Genomic DNA, 22486 nt, shown 5'->3' on the forward strand with positions numbered 1-22486 from the left:
GAATACTGTTAATGCTTACTATATATCTATCTATATTGAATTTCGGTGTTAATATTATATGCTGTTGTTTTGAATCTGTAAATAAGAAATTTGTTAAAAACTAGTTGAGGAACACTTTGGCTAAGGAAAGACTTGGTACTTAAGTTGTCCATTGTGACACACCTCTCTTTCCTGGAAGTCTACTCGATATGTTTTTAACTTAAATCTTGTTGTACAGATTGAGTACTGTTAAATTATTATGCAATATATCTCGTTGTAATGAAAATGTCTGATGGATTCATGCTATTGTGGTAGATACGAAATTATGAATTATAATTGTGATGGTAGGATAGAGGAATCTTAAAAACCGGAGTTGGTACATCCCTGATCATAGAGCAGCCCTGGTCCAATTTAGTAAGTTGTGACTAGTCATATGTACTCACGTTTATGGTGAGTTTGATTCGTCAAACATTTAATTCTTCTCCTGTGACCATTTATGGTGATATTTTAGTATTGTTAATTTATTTTGTGATATATTCAGTTTGTATGATTTTTGTGATGATTGTAATTTATTATATTGGATTTGAATTTATGCATCTAAACATGATATGAGTATTATGGGGAGATTTCATAATGGTATAATATGAGTTGAGGAATGTGAGCATGGTATGAGTCTCATGGAGAGATTCTGTAATGCCATGGTATGTGTGTATATGTTGATGTTGAGGGTCCTGAAGTTGGAGGTTATCCTGATACTCTAATAATCATCCAGAAAGGATGAACTATCTGGTGAGAGGGGCAGGAGGTCCTGGTCTATGTGCCAGTTTTGGACATAGTGTTGAGGACTAAGAAGGCATCACAAGTGCGTAACCTCCCGTTGACCGCTCATCAACATATCATCGGGATAAGTGTCTATTGGGTATTGTGGAATGGGTGTCCATTGAGTATTGTGGAACGAGTGTCCATTGAGTATTGTGGAACAGGTGTCTATTAAGTATTGTGGGATGAGTGTCGATTAATAATTGTGGTATTGTGGGATGAGTATCTATGATGCGATTGTTGTATGATGGTATGAGTGTGTCTCACATAATTATTATATGAGGTTTGTTGAGTGCATCAAAGTAAATATGCATGTTTTATAAATGATTGGTTGCATGTTAGCTCACCCCACTTATTTGTGTTTGTGTTTGGGTACGTGCGATGATCGTATAATTCGTTATACAGGAGCAGATGAAGGAATGTCGTCTGACTCATTGCCAATGAAGAGAAAGGTAGAAGAATAAAGTAGTTGAAATCTGAGTTTAAAACATGTATAGACATATATCAACTATGAATTTTCAAGTGTGAGATTATGGGATGTTACACAACACAGTTAAATTAATAAATAAATATTATATTTCATGAAATCAAATATTTAATAGCATAAAATATATTTAATTAATATGTCCCAAACACAATGGTTTTATGCTTAATATATATATATATATATATATATATATATATATATATATATATTATATATATATATAACGATGTCTTGATAGAAAATGTTTTCTATTACATAATGATAAACTTTTATTACAATTACAGAATTAGGTAAAGAAGATAATAAAGTTTTTAACACATATTTCTTCATTAGTATAAGTAATAATTTTAAAAAACGTTAGATCTATTAAGAATATAAAAAACTATAAAATAATAATAATGTAACTTCAGACTATTATTATATTGGATTCAAATATTTCTTTTTTTGTATGATGCTAAAATAAGTTAAGGTATGTTATGTGTTTTCATATCTAGAGTTTAGTTTAATTGAGCCTATTACATATGTTATGTGTAAAGCTAGGTTATCCTTAAAAGCATTTTAATCACAGCATAATCTATTAAATATAGTTTTGACCTGAACTAGACTATTTTAAAATTTATAAAATACTAAATTGTTACCTTAATTACATTACACTCTTTCGATAAAATTTTGTCTTAAAACACTATAATAATCCACAAGGGATGTTACTTATTTATAGTTTTAATTCACATTATATTTTAATATCTTGCTCACACACCTTAAATATCACTACTTCTTTTTAGAATATCATGTAATTTTCTTTATAATGTTGTTAAAACAAATTCTTTTATTTTATTAATTTTATTAATACTCAAGTTGCAATATTAAAAAGGAATACATAAGATGCATGAAGTAGTTAGACAATAAGTATGAAAATAATTCAACATTGTTTATTGATCAAGATTATTTCTAAAAATTGTGTAGGAATACAATTTCTTCTATGAATTTTTCACTCAAAAGTTCTTAGAAATTACAACTTTTTTTACACTCTTGCGTGCATGTATTCATCACGTTATTTGCAAGACCATAAGCGCTTGGTAAGAAAGTAAAGTTAATGGTTAAAATGATAAGAAATAGGAAAGATAATTATAAAAGGTATGGAAAAAAGTAATTAATAAAATGAAATCTAAATAAAAACGTAAAACCAGTATTAAAAAAAAGCTTTTTTAGCGCGCTATATACACCTCGGTTTTATTGAAACCGAAGCGTATAAAAGCGCGGTGACATTTCCATAAATATTGAGTGGTTATATGCCTCGGTTATATATGAACTGATGCCTATAGATGTTACTGTCTCTGGTAGAAGGCCAACCGAAGCATAAAATTCGCGTCACTTCATCAGCCCCAACTACAAAATCAGGTTTTTTTTTTCTGACAACGAGATACTACCTTAGTTTTGCTCAGAACCGAGGCATAATAGCCTGCCAGACTTGACATCTCCGCAGCTCCCAAATCCAATCGATATTGCCCCGCGTACCCGAAGAAGTAGGGCCTTTATGCTTCGGTATGTCTATAACCCGAGGCATATAATATGAACTTTAAATGGTTTAGGCACCAGTTAATCAGACCGAGTCAGTATCTTGATATTTTCTTATTCTTCTTCTTGCGCAAGCGTCTTCCTCTCCCATCTTCCATTTCCCTTTTCCTTTTCTTTTTTCTCTCTCTTCTCTATGCTCCAACCTTAACGCCCGCTGCAGCCACATTACAACAACCACCACTAGGACGCTCGATCTTAGAATCAACCGAGACCCCTTCGCCTTCCTCCTTGTTCACCGAAACCCTACCAGACTCCATCACCGACGTCGTCCTCACTTATCACGAGAACCTCGAGCCACCGCCGGAGCCCCCACTGCCCTCCAAAGCGGTGGCCTCGCTCCTTGTGCTGCTTGCTCCAAGCCCTGCCACGCCACCACTGGGAGCCACCAACACCTCGTCGTGTTCGACGGCTGCGAGCGCAACTTCCACCTTGCCTGCGAGTGCATCGCCTCTGGAGTGAAGAGCAAGCGGTGGCCATTGGGAGTGAAGCTACTTCTCGATAACAGCTCCTAGGGTTCTAATCCAGATCCTCATCCCCAATTTTAGTGTTGTATGGTGAACAATCTCAAATCTACATTGCTTCAGTTGTTATCCCCTTTCTCTCCTTTTTTTTTGGTTTTGATTTTTCTTTTTATTTTTAGCAATCCGGTCAGGATTACAGTTTGGTGGTTTGCGTTTTGGCAGATTAAGCCGCCATCATATCCCCCACCACCATCGAACAACTATGGGAAAACCAACCCCTTCTAATAACAGTTGAAAAACTGTTATTTTTATACTTAAAATGGATATAAAAAAAATCTTTATGACTTAGAAACTAGCTTGGAATCATGCTTTTGCTTATGTTTTTGAAAATAAGAGAGTTGGACAGGTTTTATGCTTGATTTCCTTGTTTTTGCAAATTTTGAGATGAATTTGATGAAAGAAGTGAAGTAGGAAAGAGATGGAATCAAAAAAGGACATAAAAAGTGCACAAGAAGAGAAGAACCAAGTGCCGCTCAGCGGAAATTACCGCTGAGCGGTGTTCTTCAAGACTCGTTGACACCGCTGAGGGGGAAAACTGCAGTTGAGGGGTGGAATAGGGGACACGCACTTACCGTTGAGCGGCATTCTGATGGGGTTGGGCTCACTTTTCTGTAATTTTTAGAATACTATATAAGGTTTTACTTAACCTAGGTTAGTCATCTTTGGCTGGGACGAAGCAGAAACACACTCTTTCACCCTTTGGAGAAGGATTTTGGATGCTAAGGCTCCTTTCTCAACTTTCTAGGGTTCTATCTTTCACTCTTTCATTGTATTTCATCTAGTTTCACCATGAATATGGTGAACTAAACATTTATTGTTGTTGGGGAAATCAATGTAATCCTTTTGAAACTCTCATGTGTGGAATTTGTTCTTCAAAATCTTCTTTAAGATACATGCTTTCTTTCATTAATTGTTAGGGTTTTTCCTCTTTGCTCAAAGCATGCATTGTTTAACTCTTTCGATGTCATGATCATTAATTTTGCCGATATGGACACATACGGGGAAATCTAGATATGGGGAATCTCTACCAATAGTAGTATAAACCTAGACATAGGAGTATGATGGTTGGTTGCCTTTAAGCTTCTGTTCACTATAATGCATGATTAATTGTTAGGGAGACAAGACATTGTAAACTAGTGACTATGATTAGGCTTTCTTCACGGAGACATCGGGTTTAAGGTAATTTAGAAAGTAGCATTAAGAATTAATGAAGAAAGATGAATTCCTGAATGCATGAGAGTAGATAGGATGAAATTGATAAACCCCAACAACATAATCATCCATATATTTCAATTCACGTGTTTTGGTTCTTCTTACCATTGATCAATCCATGCATTCATATTTACTTTTGAGTATTTGCATTTAAATCTTAATCAATCGATTTTACAAGTCTTATCTAATCAACAAACCACACAACTGTATAGGTCGTGAGTCCTTTGGAAGAACGATACTTGGTCTTACCAGGTTTATTACTTGATACGATTCAGTTATACTTGCCGAGGGTTTAACAAGTTTTTTGCGCCGCTGCCGAGGACTCGTGGTTTAACTAGTCTATTTGTGTGATTTTTGATTAACTTTGACTTGATTTGTATAATTTTGATTTATCTTTTTATTTTTATTTTTGTATCTTTAAGTTTATCTTTTTGGTTTTTGTTTTTATCTTTTTGTATTTCTAATTCTATCTGTTTTATCTTTCTATCTTCTATCTTTTTATTCTATATCTTTTTGTGCTAACAATTGTTTCTAGGAACTTGTCTTCTTGTGTATGCAGGAAACAATTCGCACTAGAAGCAAGAAAAATTCAGAACCTCTTCTTGAAGGCTTGGACGATAGTAGACGGAGGAGAAGAATTCGTACATCCAGAGAACTTTTCCCTCCTCCAGAAACACTTTTACAACCTTCACCACAAAGGTCTAACCAAAGCGCTGAAAATATGGCAGAGGAGAATAATGGTAGACGAACTCTTGCAATTACACCACTGTGGTTGGCCCTCAACATTTTAACAGTATAGCAAGGCCGAGGGTTAATGCTGCAAACATGGAGGTGAAACCAGCATTGATACAACTGGTAAAAAGTAATCAATTCAATGGGATATCACATGAAAGTCCATATGAGCATCTCACTACCTTTAATGAAATTATTAACACTGTAAAGATTAATGGGGTGCCGGATGAAGCAATCAAGCTTAGCTTGTTTCCTTTCTCATTGGGAGGCAATGCTAAGTTATGGTTAAACTCTTTTCTAGAAGGAAGCTTTACAGAGTGGGAAGCTGTGGTTGCAAAGTTTTTAAACAAATACTTCCCACAATCTAAAGTCAATAAAGGGAAGCAAGAGATATCTTCTTTCAGACAAGGCATGGAGGAGACATTAGGTCAAGCATGGGATCGTTATAAAAGTTTTTTGAGAAAAACTCCCACGCATGACTTTGATGAAGCAGTAGTAGTCTTACTTTTCCTTGGAGGTCTTGGTTCACAGGCCAAATTGATGCTAGATGCCTCAACAGGAGGTAATATTAAATGGAAGACTCCAGAGGAAACAACCGAGTTGATAGAGAATATGGCTACTAATGACAATGAGTTACATAGTGAAAGAGGAACTCCTATTCAACAGAAAGGGGTTCTACAATTGCAATCAAATGATGCCTCTCTTGCTCAGAATAATATTATAACTCAACAGTTAGAGAATCTAACAAAGACACTTGCTCAATTGCCAAAGGAACTAAAGACTGTTGCACAAGTTCAACAACAAATGTGTGAACTATGTGGTGGTGACCATATCAATGGTCAATGCGCTTTTCCAGTGGAGGCCCTAGAAGATGTAAATTTCATGGCTAATCAATTTCCATACCGCCAAGGTAATTTCAACCAAGGGTGGAAACCTCACCCAAGCATGGGTCAAGGTCAAGGATAATCTGGACAAGCTGGGCAATCAGGACAATTTAATAGGCCACAACAACAACCAACACTATGACAACAAGTGTCTACACTCAATGAAAGACATACAAAGTTGGACGAAACTCTTCAGCAATTTATGCAGGTCACTATTTCCACTCAAAAGAGCACTGAAGCGGCTACTAGAAACTTGGAGATACAAGTTAGCCAAATATCTAAGAAGCTGGAGTGTAAAGTTAACCCTAAGGAAGAGTGTAAAGTTTTAGTGAGTGTGAATGTTGAAAAAAGTTGAGTTAGAGAGAAGAGAAGAAAAAGAAGAGAGAGTAGAGAGAAAAGGAGACGATGAGAGAAAAGAGAAAGAAGAGAGAAAAGACAAAAAAATTAAAAAAATTGAAAATATTCTTCCTTTTCCAACAGATTATGAGAAAGAGAGACAAGAGGGGCTTTGTAAAGATATCTTTAATCAAATGGATGTTGACCTACTTGTGAATGAAGCATTGCAACAATTTTCAGCTCAGGTAAATCATAAGAATCAAATCTCCAAAGGAAAAAGATATATAGAGGAGGAGTTAATGAGTGAAAAGCTGCTAAGAGTTCATTTCCTCCAAAACTAAAAGATCCATGAAGTTTTACCATTCCATGCGTCATAGGGAAGGAAAAGATAAGGAAAGCTCTACTTGATTTAGGGTCAAGTGTCAATTTGATGCCTTTATCTATACTTAAGCGAATTAGGGATCTTGAAGTCAAGCCAATAGAGATGACTTTGCTAATAGCGGATGGATCTTCAAAGAAGCCTTATGGTATAGTGGAAGATGTTATGGTTTGTGTAGGAAAAATACAGTTCTTGGTGGACTTTGTGGTGATGGAAATGGAGGATGAAAGGTTCCTTTGATTCTTGGAAGACCGTTTATGAAAACGGCCAAGGTCATCATTGATGTAGATGAAGGAATGATAGTGCTTCAAGACCAAGAAGAAAGGGTAATCATTGATGTCTTCAAAGAAGAGCAGCAGGTGAAAAAGAAGAAACTAGTGATAAAGCTACATATCAAGATGTACCCATGACTAGTTTTAAAGATGTAAAGCCAGACTTCCCAGGTAAAAATTGTTTCTTGTCACAGGTTAGGGAAGAAGAAAAAGATGGCAAAGGAAGGACGATTCATGATGACTTGATGCAAGCACAACCCAAACTTGGTACACATGTGAGATTCAAAAACAGGTTGTGGGTTGTGAAAGACTATAAAAAGGATGGAGTGATAGAAATTGAATCTCCACATTCAAGAAGAATCAAGGAGGTAAACAGGAAGCAACTGATGTTGGTGTGATGACATGAAGATGAACACCAACATTGAAGATGAAATTTGAACTTTATTGGGTCAAGCTAATGACGTTAAAAGAGCGCTTTCTGGGAGGCACCCTAGTGGTTTCAGAACATTAATTCTTATTTTATTGTTGATTTTGGTGATGTAATTTTATATACTTTGGACATTATTTTTATGTTGAAATTTTTGGGTATAACATCTATTGATGGATGCTAGGTGGTTAAGTATCTACTGAAGGATACTAGGTTTATTAAACAGGTTTGTTACACATACTGATGGGTGTTGGTAAGAAAGATTTGCACCTACTGATGGGTGTTGGTGGATTTTGGGTTAGGCTCGTGACGTTAAACAAGCGCTACCTGGGAGGCAACCCAGTTGATTCATTTTACCTTTGTTATTTGTTTTGCTTCTGCTTTAGTTGCATGATAGGGATTGAATGTTTGAGTGAAGTGAGAAATTAATTGCATGGAGTAAGTGAGGGGCATGAGTATAAGGCACCTAGGACATGCTAGGAAGAAGGAAAACAACTCACGCAAGTGCCGTGTTTACCCCTTGGCAAGTGTAACTGAATCGTATCAAGTAATAATCCTGGTAAGACCAAGTATCGTTTCCCAAGAGACTCACGTTTCCCAAGAGACTCACGGCCTAGACAGTTATGTGATTTATTGATTAATTAAAACTTGAGAACAAATTGTTGTAAGTTTCAAATACAAAAGACTGAAATGTAGCTTTATAACTAGTCTCTGTCTGCTGTTCCTCTTTAAAGACATCAATAACCTCATTTTTTCCTCGGTCTTGGAACACCACTCACTACAAGAAAAATTCCAATTACATACAGCCAAAATCCGTATATAATGTCAAAAATCCGTATATAACATGATATTACATACGGATTATATACGGTCAAAAATCTGTATATAAAAAAGGTGTAGCTAAATTATATACGGATATATCCGTATATAATTTACATACGAAAAAATCCGTATATAATTTACATACGAAAAAATCCGTATATAATTTACATACGAAAAGATCCGTATATAAAATCCGTATATAATTATATACAGAAAAATCCGTATAATTACATAAAAAAAATCTATATGTAATTATATACGGAAAAATCTATATGTAATTTTTTATTTTACAAAAAAAAAATTGATTTCTCGTATGCACTCAATAATTAAAAGTTCTATATAGTTGATAAATATCAAATACAGTTGCCAAATTTTCAAATAGGAAGAATTATCTTTTATAAATAGAATTCAAAGAAACAAATACAACTCTTTTTCTTTAACAAACTCTTAAACAATTACATTAATAAATCTATTATAATGTGTTACCTATTCAACAACCACAATTTTAATATATACTCATAATAAACAAACTTATTAATCTAAATCTAAGTTGGCACTATGTGAAAACCATTTACAATGATAAATATCATACTAGACAGTAGTAGATTTATTTAGTTCAGCTAAGACTACAAAAGTATCACTTGCTTCTCTTTTTGCTTCTAGAGACTCCATGTACTATGAATATCTTGTCATGCTCATCTTTAGGTTTGTTTGCTTCATGAAAGAAGGAACCTTGATATTCTTCAGAAAACACATTGCTCTTCATTCTGCTAAGCTGGTTGTATGTTGCTCATCCTCCAACCTTATAGTGCATAATACCAACCAACATGTTTTCATCACAAAAATATTTAAGGTAACGATTTGCATCCATCATAATATAATGATGACAGTTCATTATGAACTTACAAGATAACTAACAAGCCTAAAACCAATCCAATATCATTTATGAATAATGATTATAGACGTGATCTCAAATTCCATTGACAAATAATGATTATAAACTAAAATTATTGCCTTTATAGTTCAACTTACCTTGGTATGTTGTAGAAGGAGGAAAATAGAAAGAGAAAGGAGGATATGATGATTCAGATGCAGAAAAGAATTACTGAAAGAAGTGCTTCTAAGAAGACTGAAATTGAAACCAAGACTTCCTTGACTTCTGCAAAAAAAACCAATAGATGATATAGATGAGATATAAACTTCTCCAAAGCCTCGGTGAGTCGATTCAGTGGTATAAGTTCTGAAAAGTTCTTTTAGTGAGTCTATCTCACCGTGTAAATATAACCACCACTAATAGGAGGCAACAAAGATGTCGAGGCTGATACATCAAACTGCCAATCTAGAAACAAAAAGTCATACAATCTGTAAGTTTTTTTAGTGAACGTAATAAAGTAAAATTTGAACATTTACTACTAATATATAAGAAAACGATTTGAAATATTATAGTATGATAATTATGTAGGTCTACATAGACAATCAACTATACGAACTTTCTTCACCATAATCAAAATCAAAACAACTTTGACTAAGTCCAAAGCTTTTGTCATAACTAAAATATTTTCTAATATTGCATCTTCACATTATTTATATTTTTAGAGCTAACAAATAATGTAATAACATTTGATCAATAATTAATCAATTATTTAATCACATTAATTTCTAATTTAGTATTCAAACATTAAAATTAATTTCTTTGGCAAATAGTATAATATGTATAACTTACTGGGTTAAAAATCAAACCAGTAACATAAATCAAATTAATAAATTAATTACAATATAAATGTGTAGATAATATTAATTGCAAAGCTGAGAAAAGCTGATATATAAAAAAGTATTAAGTGGAGGGTAAAATATTGGTACATATAAAATGTTGGAATGTAAAATACTACCAAAAAGAAATTTACTTAACTATTTGATGCATTCAAATTCTCCACCAGCTCTGCAATCTCAAACCGCTTCATCATTGTAGCATGAAGCATCCACATTAATAGACAAATTATAAATACTATATAGTTAGAACAGTTAACAGAAAAATGATAAAGCCTTTTTTCTTTTTAATTGATTCTTATTCTTATAGAAATGATTGAACTGAAACACAACAAGTAAATTTCTTTATAAACAGACTAAGTAATCTAAATAGGTTAAATGGTTAAATAGTAGAAACCAAGCCGCCTCTAAAAACATAATAGAAGAAATCAAGGATATCTTTACTCATACCATTCATCATAAATCTAAGCATAGAATAGATATATTATCTTCCACCTAGATACCGACATGACTGCAGAGATAAAAATCAAATCATGTTGGATGACAGAACAAACTATAATGTTTAAAAAACTAGCCCCTGCATCATAATTAACATTCATTAAAAATACATACCTATAAAATATAATCCTTAAAGGCTTTTGTTTTGTTACTTTTTCTAAAGGAAATCAACAAATCTCTGCAAAAAAAAGGACACAGAAAATATTTGGATACAGGGGAAATTGAAACTTCATTGTCAAAATTCCATCATTCCAAAAGAAAAAAAAACAACATTGAGAATTAGAAAAGAGGATGTCAAATCCTAGTATTACCGCTATAATTATCCTCTTAAAGAAGCAAAAACTGTAACAATTCGTTTTGCTATCACATTCAAACATGCAACACCGCTATAATTATCCTCTTCATCCACAAATGGCTCCTCTAATGCCTTTCATTATTTGTGATCAAACCCTGTATTAACATGACAAAAAGAAACCTCCATTACAAAGAAAAATGAAAAAGATTGATCAACGGCGAGAAGACATTTCCCAGGTATAGGTGCAAATCCATTCATCGTGTACTTAATCTAATGGCATTAAGAAATAATCTCAATATAAGAGTCCGATAATAGCTGAATGGTTCACCTGAGCAAGATGATTATGGGCATGGTCAAAGATGATCGCTTTGAGCATGGTAGTGTTTGAGATATTGGGTTTGGACCTACTTGGGACATCCTTTTACGAGGGAAACAAATTGTGTTCCAATTGCTCTAGAACTCTCTCCAAGTTATAACCCCCATTGACACATGCCAAAAATAATGTTTGGCAAAGATATTATACAGGATTCATGACAACCATAGGCACTGGAAATATTTAACAAAGCACTGGAAATATCTTGACCACAGTCCTGCCCATCAGCATCTTAACACATATGACACCTCATGCACACGCATCACAAAGAATCAAACTGAGTAATTAACGGATCCCCATCAACAGCAAACTACACAATCCATTGCAGGCCAAAGCATATAATTTTTATTATAACAAAAAATTAATACACTCATTAATTACAAACGCATTGCATCATAAACATTAGAAAAGCATTCAATTTCTCTATACAGGCAAATAACCAAAGGCGGTTATATCACCACGATGGATCTAAATCTGGTAGAAGAAGCAAAACCCATAACAACATATTATTAAGCAAATGAAGCAAAAGAACACAGTACAAACAATTTTTTCTGCATCTAAGAAACTTCAAAAGGCAAAGGAACTCGCTCACCTTTGGTTCCTTCACTAAGGGCCTTCATAATCAAATGGTATATGTCTCAGTCCTACATACCACTGACAATCTTCTTAAACTGCCAAACACTAGCCTCAATCGATGCTTCCTAACACTCCAACCACGGCTTGCGAGACCAACCACAAATGTGTCAAATAAAACAAAAAACGAAAAAGATTAGGGTTCGCGATTAACGATTTCATCGATTACTAAGCATTAGGATTAGGGTTTACTTACCGGATGAAGATACTCCTTCAGCGTCCAACTACGACACCCGACAAACAAGGAGATTGCTTGGTGAACGCCGGAACACGACGGACACTTCGACAGAGAGAGAGGACACAGAAGCAGAGCACGACGGACAGGGACTGTGAAGAGGGCTGGAGAGAGGGACAGGGAGAGCGAAGACGGCTCGAGAGAGGGACGGCGAGAGCTCCAGGGTTCGAGAGAGAAAGGACTCGAGGGTTCGAGGAGAGACATAGCTCGAGGTTTTCAGAGAGAGTAGCTCGACGGTTCGAGAGGGATAGCAAATAGTGAATGATAGGTTTCAGCTTCTAATTAATAAAAAATACATTTTTTTAAAATTATTTTTGAAATCCGTATATAATATACTTCATTCTACTTACATACGGTTAATGGAAATTACATGGGTTATATCCTTATGAAATTTTCCCGCCGTCACGCGCCAATTTTATGTATGGAATTTATATACAGAAAATCCGTATATAATATCTGTATATAATTTTTTTTTAGAATCCGTATATAATATCCGTATAAAATATTTAATTTATATACAGATTTATATCCGTATATAATAGTCTGTATATAATTTCAATATTTCTTGTAGTGACTATTCCTTCATCTACATCAATGATGACTTTAGCCGTTTTCATATACGGCCTTCCAAGAATAATAGGAACCCTTTCATCCTTCATCTCCATCAGCACAAAGTCCACCAAGAATTTTAGTTCTCCAACACAAACCATAACATCCTCTGTTATACCATACGGATTCTTTGAAGAGCAATCCGCCATTAACATATTCATCTTTATAGGCTTGACTTTAAGATCACCCATTTGTTCAAGTAAAGAATAAGGCATTAAATTAACGCTTGACCCTAAATCAAGTAGGGCTTTATTTACCTTTTTCTTTTCTATGAGACATGGAATGGTGAAACTTCCTGGATCTTTCTCTTTTGGAGGGAGTAGCTTCTTCTTGACTGCTTTGTAATTATTTGTCTCCTCTTCTCTATGTCTTTTCTTTGTGGAGACTTGTTCTATGGGTTTTGTATAATTTGCAATTTGTTGCAATATCTCCTTCAAAGGTAAATCACCTTCCAATTGTTTGAATATTTCAGTAAAATGCCCAAATTGTCTCTCTTTCTCTAATCTCTTATAATCTGTTGGAAAAGGAAGAATATCTTCAATTTTTATCTCTTCTCTCTCTTCTTTTTCTTTTCTCTGTACTCTCTTTTCTTTTTCCTCTACTCTCTTTTCTTTCTCTAACTCAACTCTTTCAGCATCTACACTCACTAAAACTTTACACTCTTCTTTAGGGTTAACCTCAGTATTAGCCCCCAAACTTTGATCAGGCCTTTCTTCCAACTTCTTAGTTAACTGTCCGATTTGCATCTCCATACTTCTAAGGGTTGCTTAAGTGCTGTTATGATTGGAGATGGTTACCTGCATAAACTGGTTAAGAGTTTCTTCCAACTTTGTATATTTTTCAGCGAGTGTAGACATCTGTTGCCATAATGATGGTTGTTGTTGTGGCCTATTAAATTGTCCTGATTGCCCAGCTTGTCCAGATTGTCCCTGACCTTGACCCATGCTTGGGTGAGGTTTCCACCCTTGGCGGTATGGAAATTGATTGTTCATGAAATTTACATCTTCCAGGGCCTTCACTGGAAAAGCACATTGATCATTAATATGGTCACCACCACATAGTTCACACATCTGTTGTTGAACTTGAGCAACGGTTTTTAATTCCTTTGGCAATTGAGCAAATGTCTTTGTTAGATTCTCCAACTGTTGAGTTATAATCTTATTTTGAGCAAGCAAGGCATCATTTGACTGCAATTGTAGAACCCCTTTCGGTTGAATAGAGGCTGCTCTTTCACTATGCATTTCATTGTCATTAACAACCATGTTCTCTATCAATTCTGTTGCTTCCTCTGGAGTTTTACATTTAATGTTACCTCCAGTTGAGGCATCTAGCATCAACTTGGTTTGTGAACCAAGACCTCCAAGGAAAAGTAGAACTACTGCTGCTTCATCAAAACCGTGCATGGCGGTCTTTCTCAATAAGCTTTTGTACTGCTGCTACATCCTCCATGCCTTGTCTCAAAGAAGAGATCTCTTGCTTCCCTTTGTTGGCTTTAGATTGTGGGAAGTATTTGTTCAAAAACTTTGCAACCACAGCTTCCCATTCTGTAAAACTATCTTCTGGAAAAGAATTTAACCACAGCTTAGCATTGCTTCCCAATTAGAAAGGAAACAAACTAAGCTTGATTGTTTCATCTAGCACTCCATTTATCTTCACGGTGTTATAGATTTCATTGAAGGTGGTGAGATGTTCATACGGGCTTTCATGTGATAGCCCATTAAACTGATTACTTTTTACCAATTGTATCAATGCTGGTTTCCCCTCCATGTTTGTAGCATTGACCCTCGACTTTTTTTGCTGTTAAAATGTTGAGGGCCAACCAAAGTGGTGTAATCTGCAAGAGTCCGTCTACCATTATTTTCCTTTGTCATATTTTCAATGCTATGGTAAGACCTTTGTGGCGAAGGTTGTAAGAGTGTCTCAGGAGAAGAGAATAATTCTCGTGAAGTTCTGATTCTCCTCCTCCTTCTACTTTCGTCCGACCTTCAAGAAGAGGTTCATAAATCTTTTTGCTTCTAGTCCGAATATTACCCTACATACACAAGGAAACAAGACCCTATAAAAATTTTGTTAGCACAAAAAGATAGAAAAGAGAAGAAATAATCGAAAGATATAATTGAAAAGATAAGAATATAGGAAATAAAAACCTAAAAATAAAAACAGAAAATAAAATAAAATAAAAACATAAAAACATAAAAATAAAAACAAAAAAAATAAAAACAGAATTCACAACAAGTCAAAAATAATCAAAAATCACATAAATAGACTAGTTAAACCACGAGTCCCCGACAATGGCGCCAAAAACTTGTTTACCCCTCGGCAAGTGTAACCGAATCGTATCAAGTAATAATCCATGTAAGACCAAGTATCGTTTCCCAAGAGACTCACGGCCTGGACAGTTATGTGATTTATTGATTAATTAAAACTTGAGAACAAATTGTTGAAAGTTTCAAATGCAAAAGACTGAAAAGTAAATATGTATGCATATGATGATCAATGGGCAAGAAGAAACAAAACACGTGAATTGAAATATATGGATGAATATGTTGTTGGGGTTTATCAATTTCATCCTTTTCCACTCTCTTGTATTTAGGAATTCACCATTCTTTTCATTAATATTAATGCCACTTTCTAAATTACTTTAAACCCGATGTCTCGGCGAAGAAAGCCTAATCATAATCACTAGTTTACAATGTCTTGTCAGCCTAGCAATTAATCATGCATTATAGTGAACAGAAGCTTAAAGGCAACCAACTATCATACTCCTATGTCTAGGTTGGTAATATACTAATGGGAGAGATTCCCCAAATCTAGATTTCCCCGTATGTGTCCATATTGACAAAACCAATAATCATGACATCGAATGAGTTAAACAATGCATGCTTTGAGCAAAGAGGAAAAACCCTAACTATTAATGAAAGAAAGCATGTATCATATATATGATCTTGAAGAACAAATTCCATACAAGAGAGTTTCTTACATTGATTCCCCACCAACAAAATAAGTTTAGTTCACCATATTCATGGTGAAACTAGATGAAATACAATGGAAAAGTGAAGGATAAAACCCTAGAAAGTTGAGAAAGGAGCCTTAGCATCCAAAATCCTCCTCCAAGGGGTGAAAGAGTACGTTTTTTCTTCGTCCCAGTCAAAGATATAAACCCTAGAACATCCTAAAGCTTATATAATATTCTAAAAAATACAGAAAAGTAGGCCCAAGCCCAGAAAAGTGCCGCTCAACGGTAGTAACGCGTGACCACTTCTTCCCCTCAACGGCTTTTCTCCCCTCAGCGGTGCCAACGGGTCTTTGAGAGTGTCGCTCAACGATAATTGGCGTTGAGCAGTACTTGCGTTTGCTCCTCTTTTGCACTTTTTGTGTCCTTTTCTGGTTCCATCTCTATCCCTTTTCACTTTTTTCATTAATTTCATACAAAAACCTGCAAAAACAAGGAAATCATAAAACTTGTCCAACTATGTTATTTCCAATAATTCAACAAAATCATGAGTTCAAGCTAATTTCTAAGTCATAAAGGTTGTAACTGAAGTCAATTTTAAGTATAAAAATAACAATTTTTCAACTGTTATCATGTCGCTCAACGGAAATTTCCACTGAGCGATATCACTGCAGACTTGGGTTGGACTATTTGCCCTTAGCGGGATTAGGCCCATTTAGGTATTTTTATACCCTAGGGTGCGGTTTTGGTTCTATTTTCAGATCTCACTCTTCTCACACACTCTCAAGCACTTTTCTAAGTGTTATCTCCACTTTTCCTGTTCCCCCTTTACAAAACCTCTCTTCCACTCACTTTCTCACTAGGTTTCCATCTAAGTTTGGGGTTTGGTGAGAGCACTGAAATTGGGGGCTGATTTCTTCAAATCGCTAGAGTATTCATCATTCATTTAACATCTCCACCCAAGTAAGTCAAGAAATTTTCATTCTAGGGTTCTTGAAAGCATGAACATGGTTGTTTAGGGATTTTGATTTTTATGCATAATTTGATGAATAAATTGTTGTTGGAACTGATTAAACAACCATGCTCTGTTTGCCCTCAGCGGTGGTTTGGCATGGTTTTGGTATGATGTTTATGGTTTACTAATGGTTAACAACATGTCTTGTGGTTTTGTGATTTGTGTTTGATGTAGGGATGGCCTCCTCTTCAAGCAAAAGATTCAAGACTACAACTTCCAAGAGAAAGGATAAGGAACCAGAACACACCCATTCTAGCAGGTTCCTTTCTCGCAAGCATGAGAAGGATTTTAAGATTGTCCAAGATAGGAGGCTCCTGATGGAAAGGAAAGCTGGAATGATTTCTAACTTTGCTCCACAGTTTGGTGAGCAATTGATGAGCAGAAATTGTTAGCAAAAATCAAAGATGAAGTTTTGATGATGAACAGATTTGCACAAGTCAAGATACATAAAGACAAATTGAAGATCTCTGTATTTTATAAAGCTTTTATAATAATCAAAGTTGATGTAATAGTGCTCAAATATGTATTAGGGTTGATTCTTGTAATTTATATTTGATTTATTTACTATTGCGAATCATCCACAAGCTGTTTTAATCGATTAAAACCAGTTTTAATCGATTAAAACGAGGCTGGCTCTGAAAACCCAAGTGCCCCTGTAATAATCGATTAAAGCTAATAATAATCGATTAGTTAATCGATTATTCCTGAGAATAATCGATTAACACTAGCCGTTGGGGGTTTCAGATTTGAAAAACTAGCCGTTGTACTCATTGTAATCAATTAATACTTGTGTTAATCGATTAAATGCGTTAGATGGCCCATTTTCGAAGAATTGAAGGGTATTAGGCTGAGTCTATAAAATGGCTCACTCTTTATCTCAAAAACAACTCTTCCCTTGTGATAAAGATATCTGAACTCTTTGAGAACTCTGTGAGATTGTTGAAGCTAAGGAACCTCTTGTCTGCAAAGTCCTGAAGTGCTACTGTGGTGACAGAGGAATAGCTTGTTCATCCTTGGTGTATCCGAGGAAGTGCCTGGAAGAGAATCATCCTTCGTGAAGCATTCGAAGGAGGTGTTCATCCTTTGTGAAGATTCAAAGGAAGTGTAAGTTCGTCTCTTGTGGTTTCAAGAGAGGTGGTATTTCTAAACTCTTACAAATTGTTTTTCTTTGTGATTAATATTTATAACTGTTTTGTGTTAGTGAAAAAGGTTTATCTTGTTTGAGATAAGCGACTGGACGTAGGATCTGAGTGATCTGAACCAGGATAAAATCACCTGTGCAATTTTTCTCTTTCCCTTACTCTGTCATTTATATTTAATTATCTGCTCAGTAAGAAAAATTAAGAGAAAAATAATAAAAGGTAAAATAAAAGTATATAACCAATTCACCCCCCCCCCCCTCTTGGTTTGTTCCACGCTAATAATTCCGTTGCAGCGATTCTAACAGAAATTAGAGGAGATTAGCCACATACCCTACACCAGCTAACATAGCAGTGGTGAAAGAATTTTACACCAATGCAAGGAGGAAGGAACTGATTCTGATGACGTGGAGAGTGTTCTATGTGTACTTGGAGGACACTTCTAGAGGAACAAAAATGGTAGTGGTGAACATTAGGAGGACTGACTTAACTCCTCTAGCAAAGTATTAGATGGAATTCTCTCATGCCAATATTCAGCCATGCTCCCATGTTTCAGATATCACTGTTAGCAGGGCACTTCTTCTATACTGTGTGATCAGAGATATGAGCATTACTATTGTCCAAGTGATAGCCAATGAGATATAGGTGTGTGCCAACACTATGAACAACAAGGCACCTTTGGGACATCCCTCCTTAATTACGCATCTGTGTGAGGTAGCTGGGGTGAATACTTCTACCCCACCGTTTGAGAGGCCGAGGAAGGCTATTGATGAGGACTACTACAGACAGTACTGCAGAGGTGAGGAGGCAGCTCAGCCAGTTCCACCACGTCGTCCTCACAGAGGGAGAGGACCAACACAGAGTCAGGCATATGCAGGGACTCATGAGGTAGAACCATTTCAGATGAGGGACATGTACATGTCTCTTATAGAGGCCCAGATGCAATCCATCCACAGAGGGCAGGTGGCCACAGTTGAGATGATCATTGTGATGTATGATACACCCCATCACATAGGTGGACCATGGATGAGTTTCATAACGTGGTGGCATGGCCAAAGGAGCACGCCCAGGGTAGTAGAGCTGGAGCAGCTGAAGCTTCAACTATGAGGAAGATGAAGATGATGATGATGATGATGATGATGACGCATTTGAGGATGCTGAAGATAATGAAGAGGAGGAAGATACAGATGACAGCACAAGCTAATGAGGAGCTGAGATAACATTTACTGATGGATGCTATCAGCACTGGAGAAGGATCTTTTATATCTTTTGTTTTGTAATATTGAACTTATTTGCTTCTATTAGTAGAATAAGGTTGATATACTCAATTTGAAACTTTATCTGTTATAATGGTTTGCTTGTGACTGTTGTGTGATAAGTAATGCTTGATGATGCTTTGATCTTGATTGATGTTGAGAATATGCACATTATATGTTGAGATACAGGTGGTTCACAAGCTTTATGAACAAATGCATAATATTGTGATTGTGATTATGATGCTAAGCAGGAAGTGTATGCGGAATGTGAATGAGCTTTTATGTGAGGTTTTGAGCTCCAGAGTTGTTGTGATTGAATGTTATTACTCTGAAAGCATGAATGACTTTGCCCAGGTTTTCTATGATTGAATTATTTTCTTGTTTGCATCATATGATCAAGGCCATTTGTTGGTAACCCTTTTGTTAGCCAAATGCATGATTTTAACCCAACTAAAAGAGAACACTATGTGTTCTATCCTTTGAACCCGTAACCTTGAACAAGATAGAAAACCCTCTTTGAAAAGCTTTACCTTGAGTTAAGTAGAAAAAATTTTGTGGTATTGATAAATGTTCAAGTTTGGTGTTGTTGGGAAGTTTAGAAAGGGAAAATAAAAAGCATTATGCTAAAAGTTAAGAATGTGAAAAGCAAAAGAAAAAGGAAAAGAAAAGCTCAATGCAAAAGAAAGTTGGGAATAATTAAGAATGGTTGTGTTTAGAGGATTCTCTTAACTCAAGGGTTTTGTGACTCAGAAAAACCAATTTTCTTGTTAGCCACCCACATTATAAGCCATAGAAAAGTCCTTGTGATGATGCTTGCTTGTGAGTATTTCTTATTGTGGTTAAATGAAAGGAAAAGTTAATTCATGTGACATTGTGATAGTAGAGTGGATGAGTGAATACCTCTAATACACTTTTGTGTTTGAGTGAAACACTTTATGTAGTGAGGAAAGATTTCATGAACACATAAGAACATCTACCCTTAGTTGATTGATCATTCATGAAAATTGAATTTGTTGGATATTATGTGATTGCATGAACACTAAAGCCTGTGCACATCTTGATGGAAGTCTTTGCGAAGAGCTAATTTGAGTATTTATTTGTCCTGGAAGAAGGAATTTTGAATATGGTGAACCATTGTATGGATTGGTAGAAAATTGATTTACATTTTGTTTGCTTGAGGACAAGCAAAGTTCTAAGTTTGGGCTTGTGATAATAGTTGAAAACCTGTTATTTTTATACTTAAAATTGATATAAAAAAACAACCTTTATGACTTAGAATTTAGCTTGGAATCATGCTTTTGCTTAAGTTTTTGAAAATAAGAGAGTTGAACAAGTTTTATGCTTGATTTCCTTGTTTTTGCAGATTTTGAGATTAATTTGATGAAAGAAATGAAGTAGGAAAGAGATGAAATCAAAAAAGGACATAAAAAGTGCACAAGAAGCGAAGAACCAAGTGCCGCCTAGCGGAAATTACCGCTGAGCGGTGTTCTTCAAGACTCGTTGACATCGCTGAGGGGCAAAACTACAGCTGAGGGGTGGAATAGAGGACACACACTTACCGCTGAGCGGTACTTACCATTCAGCGACATTCTGATGGGCTTGGGCTCACTTTTCTGTAATTTTTAGAATACTATATAAGGTTTTAGTTAACCTAGGTCAGACATCTTTGGCTGGGACGAAGCAGAAACACACTCTTTCACCCCTTGGAGAAGGATTTTGGATGCTAAGGCTCCTTTCTCAACTTTCTAGGGTTCTATCTTTCACTCTTTCATTGCATTTCATCTAGTTTCACCATGAATATGGTGAACTAAACATTTATTGTTATTGGGAATCAATGTAATCCTTTTGAAACTCTCATGTATGGAATTTGTTCTTCAAAATCTTCTTTAAGATACATGCTTTCTTTCATTAATTGTTAGGGTTTTTCCTCTTTGCTCAAAGCATGCATTGTTTAACTCATTTGATGTAATGATCATTGATTTTGTCGATATGGACACATACGGGGAAATCTAGATCTGGGGAATCTCTCCCAATAGTAGTATAAACATAAACATAGGAGTATGATGGTTGGTTGCCTTTAAGCTTCTGTTCACTATAATGATTGATTAATTGCTAGGGAGACAAGACATTGTAAACTAGTGATTATGATTAGGCTTTCTTCGCCGAGACATCGAGTTTAAGGTAATTTAGAAAGGTGCATTAACATTTAATGAAGAAAGATGAATTCCTGAATACATGAGAGTAGATAGGATGAAATTGATAAACCCCAACAACATAATCATCCATATATTTCAATTCACGTGCTTTGTTTCTTCTTACCATTGATCGATCCATGCATTCATATTTACTTTTGAGTATTTGCATTTAAATCTTAATCAATCGGTTTTACAAGTCTTAACTAATCAGTAAACCAAACAACTGTCTAGGCCGTGAGTCCTTTGGGAGAGCGATACTTGGTCTTACCAGGTTTATTACTTGATACGATTCAGTTACACTTGCCGAGGGTTTAACACCTTCTAAGTGGGATGATGCACAAAAGTGGCTTGTGTTATTTTCAAAAGGAGGAGAGAAAAGTCACTCCAAAAACAGACCAAGAAACTCAAACGCAGATGATTTAAGACTGACAGCTCCTATGCCACAGAAGGAGCATGATTACTTGAGAAGGAAGAGGAAGAGGATCAACAAGCCCCTGCAAGAGGATTGAAGATCTAGCTAGAAAGTTGAGTCCTCTAGAAAGTCGAACAATGGCTTGGGATGAGGAAGAACGTGCCAAATACATGGCCAGGTAATTACTTAACTATTGAGCTTGTTCTTTGATCAATTGAATGTATTGAAGGAAAATGGCTTTTCCTTCAATAATTACTGAGTTCGTTGAGGTTAGGGATGAGATGATTTGTTTCAAAATTACATTGACATTTGTTACTAATTATATTTTTTTTAAGTAATAAGTTTAATGTATTCGGAAATCCCTATTTCTGCGGATTCGTATCAATTGGGTCCTCGTATTCTGAAATTTCTCCGTTGGGTCCCTATTTTGGTAAAATTGAGTCAATAATGCCCTTGCCGTTAATTGCTGTGGACGGCGTTAACTTTCTTGTGATGTAGCATGCTGAGGTGTCCTTTAATTACGATGTGGCACAGTATGAGGTTATTACATGGATATTTATATAATTTTAAATTTTAAAATACGCTGGAAGAGCGTAGTCGGTGGTTGACGATAGAGGCGACGAGAGCTTGGCGAAGGCGCGGCTAGACGCGGCAAGGGCGT

At 35.6% G+C, this 22486-nt stretch overlaps 1 long non-coding RNA gene across 1 annotated transcript; it reads right to left on the reverse strand.

Annotated features, from left to right (window-relative positions):
* Window positions 1-9014: 9014 nt before the first annotated feature.
* On the reverse strand, window positions 9015-9790 carry LOC148196405 (uncharacterized). Its single transcript, XR_015780671.1, has 3 exons — window positions 9717-9790; window positions 9478-9604; window positions 9015-9247 (listed from the first exon to the last, which is right to left on the reverse strand). It is a non-coding gene; the product is annotated as an uncharacterized LOC148196405 (long non-coding RNA).
* Between the last annotated feature and the right edge of the window lie 12696 nt (window positions 9791-22486).

The sequence above is a fragment of the Vigna umbellata genome, chromosome 7 (assembly GCF_029865625.1).
Source record: "Vigna umbellata cultivar VRB3 chromosome 7, Vumbellata_1.0, whole genome shotgun sequence".
NCBI classification, from domain to species: domain Eukaryota; kingdom Viridiplantae; phylum Streptophyta; class Magnoliopsida; order Fabales; family Fabaceae; genus Vigna; species Vigna umbellata.